This window comes from Fundulus heteroclitus, unplaced genomic scaffold (genome assembly GCF_011125445.2).
Source record: "Fundulus heteroclitus isolate FHET01 unplaced genomic scaffold, MU-UCD_Fhet_4.1 scaffold_200, whole genome shotgun sequence".
NCBI classification, from domain to species: Eukaryota; Metazoa; Chordata; class Actinopteri; order Cyprinodontiformes; family Fundulidae; genus Fundulus; species Fundulus heteroclitus.
In genome coordinates, this window is record NW_023396612.1 from 35001 (window position 1) to 41664 (window position 6664).

The 6664-nt window shown below is 40.9% G+C and overlaps 1 long non-coding RNA gene across 1 annotated transcript in view; it reads right to left on the bottom strand.

Annotated features, from left to right (window-relative positions):
- Positions 1-6664, bottom strand: part of LOC118559013 — a 69212-nt gene that overhangs the window by 34838 nt on the left and 27710 nt on the right. The window lies entirely within an intron of this gene.

The following is a 6664-nucleotide window of genomic DNA, read 5'->3' on the forward strand; positions in this document are numbered from 1 at the left end:
TCTGTTCTGAGTTTCCTCCGAGCCAGGCCTCATTCTGTGTCTGTTTTCTTCACTATTAACTAAGGCCTGAGAAACTTCAAGCCTGGACCTTCCAAGAACACTGGATTCCTCTGATCGCCTGCCTGCATTAGTCCTCTTCCTTGAGCTCACCTGCTCGTCCGCCCTCCTACATCATCTGCACTAGAGTGAGAGAGTCACTGGATTTGCACCCAGACCCCAGACATCACCCCCCTTGGCTCTTTCCAAGCCTCAACCTCTGTGAGTTAAGCACTCTCCACATTCTCTTCAGCTATGGCCTGTCTTTCATCATTTCCCTTTTCCTTCCAAGCAGACCTGAAGACAATACCACCTGACATTGCCACCCCTGTCACCCAACACTTTGACAATATACCTTATTTAGCCAAATTGCATGTCTCCATGGTTGCCCTAATTCAGAGTCATTCTTTTCTAAACATCCTAACTGGACTGAAACCTACAGAGTTACCCTAGTTGTTTGTTATAGTAATTGCATTTGACTGGTGCAAATTTAGACCGTGCCACACAGTGGTACTGTTGGCTGTATTTTCAAAACAAAAAGGAACTGAAAAAGTGATGTGAGTCTTCATCCCTTACCCAGCTGAAAAATAAGAAAAGCACAGTAGAAAAAAAGCCTTTAAAGAAGACAACTTCCTGAGGACCCACATTTGTGCTCTCAACACTCCTTTCCAGAGGACTTTGAGTCATTTGTACCAATAGAATTAATGAAGGAGCTAACAGGTGGATGTTACCCTCACAAACTAAAACCAACTGTCGTGCTGACTTTTGTTTTTTTATTCATACAACTATTAATACCCGCTGTCTTGACAGGAAAAGATGTTGAGAGAAACATCAGAAGCCCTTTAATAAAGCTACTGCCACCGCCTCTGGTACCGAATGTGAAATCAGGGACCTGACACTGGATCAAAGACCAGACCCTAATCAGGGGGTAACAGACCCAAGACCGGACCGATCAGTATTGGAACAGACCAGACACAGAACAATACTTGCCGTGATCAGGCAGTCCTACAAGCAGTATATGTCATTCATCGTATCATTTTAAATTGTTTTCATTATTAATATTATTAATACATTGTCATCAATTTCAACATGCTCTAGATCATATTGAAAATCTTTAAAGTCACCGATAGCTTTTTTTTTAGCTGGACGGCTCTAGCGCTTAAGGATGTAGTATACTGTACATCATTTACCCAGAATGCATTGCTGCGTAAACAACATGATGACAAAATGGTGATGTCCATGTAACAATATTTAATTTAAATGTATTAATTTAAATAAAATGGTCCTAAACCACACCGTCTTGCCGTTGTTTCACTTACGGCATTAAAATAAAGCCAAACGGCGCTTCTTTCCCTCTTCATGTTTTTCTGCTCCGGCAGACTCTCTCTCTCTCTGAATCTGTGGAGCAGCAACGCGGTTGTTTGAGTGTCGAGTGGAGGTGAACTGAGTGGGCCAGGCCAGGCTGAGCTCCAGTTGACAGGGGGGGGGGGGGGGGGGTCACACATGGTATGAGAGGGGAGGAACAGCAAAGTGCTGCGACACAGACGGGGAGAATTTGGTGAATCTGCTGCAGTCAGTGCGTGCAGGAGAGCATTAAAAGTATCAATCTTGTTAAACGAATATTGTTCAATGAAAGCATTGGTACCGATATTATGGATCCACCCACCTCTGCTGATCAGCTACAGGCAGCTATGCGGCTAGCCGAAACGTGGCCGTGAGGAGGCGGCACCAGGGTCCTTCATGTGGGTCTCAGGCCTGTGAAGGGGGATCACAGCATGGCATCTCTGCACTCCTGCTGGATAGTTGCTCGACTCCCAGGTCAGCTTTCTCCTGCACAGCTTAGACAGACCCCCACTGGTTTGATTATGATGTTAGTTTCACAAAAATAGACTTTACCCAGCTTAGTCAACTCTGCAGATGCTTGTGAGCCTCTGAGCTCTATGAGGCCCACATCTGTGGCTGGTCTCCCCAGCGTGGGCTCTCTCCTCGAGGGTCCACAGGCAAAGAGGAAGATGTGTCTGGTGTAGCTTGGCTTCATAGCAACGGCTGCTGAGGGGTGCAGTTCCTTGGTGTAAAAGTCTCAAATTTCTTTACTCACATCTCAGCCTGATTTTTCCTCCTGGCTTGATTGCACAACATATCTTAACCTGCTGCTATTATTCCACTGCAATCTGCTTCTGTAATGTTTTCCCTCTGTGCCTATAATCTTTTCTTTCCTCTGTGATATTTTTGTTTTTGTTTAATGTACAGCACTTTGTATCTTGTTGCTACTGAATAGTACTTTATAAATACACCTCCCTTATCTAAGAATAACCAAATTATTATTATTACTGTCACAAAAACATCTTCTCCGGTTCCATCATCTCTTATGCTTATTTCTCTTGGTGACGGGTTGAAGCGGTAGTCATCTCTTTGAGAAAGTCAACTGAATGGAGGTGGTTCTGTGGCAATGTCTGTAAAGTCAGAACCTCGTGAGCCTCACACTGGCTTGAGGAGAGTTCTCAGACCACTGTGTGTGTAAAGTGTAAAGCTGCCCTGCAACAGCAGACATTTAAAGACACAACCACATTTACATCACGAGGATGAGAGGAACTGGAAAACTGGAACCAAGCAGGAAATCAACAAAATCAACTTTATTCACCAAGTTGGAGAGTAAAAACATGGAATTTGACTTCAAGAGGCAGAAAAGTAACAGAATGCAGACATAACTGCAATCTATGATAGAAAATATATTTTCAGGGAACAAAGGTAGGAACATGAACAGTTCATGATGTGAGCTGCATTAAAAGTTCATGAAATTTTATCGATTTATTGATCAGCATTTAAAAACGATCTTAAACTACGTGCTTTGGTTTAACTTACTGACAGGTTTTTCTGCAGGGTTTAACAGTTTTATTTTGTAGTTTTGGTTTAAGTCTCTTTGTAAGCTGTTTTGAAGAGCTGTTTCTATGTTTCTATGTTTGGCCTAAAAAAAACAGGAACATGTTTTATCAGTTAGAACCATGCTGCTGTGGTCAGAACAGTTCAGCTAAAACATTTAAAATGAAAAATAACAGTGAAGTCACTGAGAACATTGCTCAACACTCTAATAATATAAACAGTGAAACACACTCTAGAGACGCTGTGTGCATCTTGCTGAGCTCTTTAACAGAGAAAGAAACACATTTTCACCAGAAGTAGATCTTTAGGAGCAGAATGTAAATGAGCTGACAGCTGGATGTTTCTGCTTGAACTGGAGGATTACACCAGTGGAGAAAAGATAATTTCTGCTAGAAATTAAGTAAAATTAAAACTAAGGAAAAAAAAACTCAAGACAAATAACAATATTTAATTTAGTAATGATAACTTTACTACACCCTTGTTACTATTCCTCCTCTGATCACTCATTTCCCTAATGTTATTGCCCTTTTTGGCTTCTTCTTTGTCTGTATCTTTAAATATTAACTTTCATTTTCAAGCTTTGGCTTGCTGGGTGCTTCTATCAGTCTGTCCGTTTAGTTTTGGTACAAATCTAGTTGTTCAAGTATATTCATTAATTTGTTGGACTTTGTAAAGTGCCTTGAAATTACGTGTCGTGAATAACAGCTCTACAAATAAAACTAAATTGATTTCTATTGAAAAATAGGAGCAGAAATCCAACTCAGTGCACAACTTCCTAATGTTTACAAATTGCAAAAGGAGGTGAACAAAGGAAAAAAATTACTGAAGGAGGAATCATTTTTACTACTGCTCCCTTAAACTGAAGATCCACAGCTACAAGAGCCTCTTTGCTGCAACGCCAGTGTTAGCTTAGCTAATGCTAACTGTTACTGCCAGTAAAAGGTGTCAAAGAAGTACTCATAAAAAACACCCTTTTTCCAAGGAGGTAATTAGTTTCCATATTCTCCCTGTTCATGAATGGTTCCTCTTTCTGTCATGGTTGAGTTTTGGTTTGGCTTTGTTTTTCTGTTGTTTTCATTTTTTCATCTCTTTTGGGTTAGGTTTGACTTTATTTATTGTTAGTTTTCATTGTCATCAGTTATTTTCTGTCATTTTCACTTCACCTCCTCAGCAGTCAGTCACACCTGATAATCATTTACCAGTTAATTAGTTAGACCCTTGTTTCACCTGTTAGTGCTCTATTTAAACCTCCCTCTGCCTTCAGTTCAGCACTGGGCCGTCATCATTCCACACCTCTCCATGCCAGTCCCTGTTTTGCCTTGGAAGCTTTGTTTTGCTCCTGTTGTTAAGGTTAGTCCTGTCAGTCACTCTAAAGACTGTTTGTTCACTGTTTGTTCCTGGAGAGGTTCTGCTCTGTGTCCTGGCGTCTCTCAAGTTCTGCTAACCTGACTAGCCGCCCTGGAGAAGCTCAGCTCTGTGCCCTGGTGTCTCTCAAGTTCAGCTAACCTGACTAGCCACCCTGGAGAAGCTCAGCTCTGTGCCCTGGTGTCTCTCAAGTTCTGCTAACCTGACTGGCTGCCCTGGAGAAGCTCAGCTCTGTGCCCTGGTGTCTCCAATGAACTGCTAACCTGAGTGCTATGAGGCCTGCTAGCCGAGCAGCACCTAGCAAGTGTGGACTCTCTGTCTCCGGGCCGTCAGCTCCTGCCATCATCTACATCCCTGACTTTCTGCAGTCCTGAACCTCCGGTCTTCATCCCTCATCACCCAGCATACTTCCTTCAATAAAGACTCAAACTTTAGTTCCGTGTGTGCGTCCTGAGTTCATCGGTAAACAAAACCTTGACAGTTTCTACTGTCCAAAAACATGGCGGAGAGGTTAATTTGTCTCTCTTTAAGTGTGTCCCAATCCAGGGACTGCATCCTTCAAATTACATATTTATAGGTCAATTACATCAGTGTGGCAACGAAAGTTGTCCCAATTCACAAATACTCCTTCAGATGCGGTGGACTAGTGTGTGTGTGTGTGTGTCCCAGTTTAAAGTATGGGTCTGGTGTATCTTTCATGGCTTATCTTATCCCCTGATTCATTGGAGGTTGAAAATAACCTTTTAACCGGAAACAGCAGTGGTGTAGGAGAATAAAGTAGGACATCTTATGCTGGCATAAAAGTAACTTCAAGAAGTTTTTAGGCAAGAAGCTGGCTGTTAACTCAAAATATCTGTTTGGTGTGTTGACATATTTCTTAATTTTAAAAAACCAAGAGCAAATGGGTAGTTGATCAATACTTACTGGGGAACAAGTTTTGAAAAACCAATAACCAAGACGAGCTATGGCGGGCATGAATTCTGGACAAACTTCACAGAAGATAGACCGTATCACAGAAGAGTGGATGTAGCTTCTTATTGCATTAGAAACAGTCTGACTATTTCTCCTCAAAGATGAACCTCATCGCTGTTTATCGATGCAGCATCTAATACATGGATGCTGCATCGATAAACAGCGATGAGGTTCAGCAGTGGGTAATGGGGGGGGGGGGGTTTGATCTGCATAAATGTTTAATAAACAAACTGAATGCTTAGTTAAGAAATCACCAAGTTAATAAATTGCTAAGCTGAAAAATGGGCAGAGGGACCTGAAAACTCACCATTCCAACCCCAACTCACTACAGAGGCTCAAGACAGAGCTGCTTTTATACCCCAGAGCGGCAGAACTGCTAACACGTCGGTTTCTCCAAATGGTGTCACAAAAACTGGTGAACCAATATCAATACTGATTCGTAATTCAATGCAGGACCACCGTTTAACCCTAGGAGGGCGCCACACTGATGGTTTTAGACACAATAACAGCATTTAAATAAATATTCAGTAAATTGTCAAAAAATTATTTAGGGGTGAGTTACTTTTTAAAATTAGCTTTGAATTCAAAGAATCGTTATTACTTGGATCTGCAGTGAACCAGGATTCACTGAATCATTCTGATGATGGTTTTTAACTATTTTTGTCCTTTTGTTCTTCTGTGTGTACATACTTAGTTTATTTAATCTTAATTTTGCTCAGTGGTTCGGTTAAGTTGAACTGGCCTAGTAGATCAGATTTGTTGACTGAAATATAGTGTTAATTCAATAATAATTGAACATTATACAGCAGTTTTCTCTGGATTTATTTCTGTTAATAAATTCTTATACTTGAAGAGACATTTTCTCTCCATTATTCCATTTGTGTGCAGAATTTGCTGTTAGAAGAATGCCAGTGCTCAAATCTCTCTTTAAATATCAAAGCCAGTTGGCCTGATATTCACCAGACAATACCTAACAGATTGAAAGTTATTTAAACATTAAATAACTTAAAACATGCATAATTTGACAACAGATTAGGTGCTACTCATGGAGAAATAAAATATGTTACTACCTTCATTTTACAACGGGGACACCAATAGTCTTCAATTAGCATTTCATTAATTCTTGTTAGAATTGAGAACATGTTACAGAACAAGACGTGGGTCCTAAAACTTCACTGCACCTGTTCTAGCTAGAAAAAAAGTCTCTGCTTTATACCAGTGTTATCTGTGAGAGGTGTCACACCATAATATATCATATGGAGAACACGAAATATTCTGGTTAGCTGGGGTGAGCCAGACTGTGATTCTTTCATTTTGACAGGAAAATCTGAACCTTGAACCAACAAAAAGGGTTCCTTCATTTATCTGTATCTGGTGCCTCCTTTTCTCTCCAGGCTCCCACCGAAAAAAT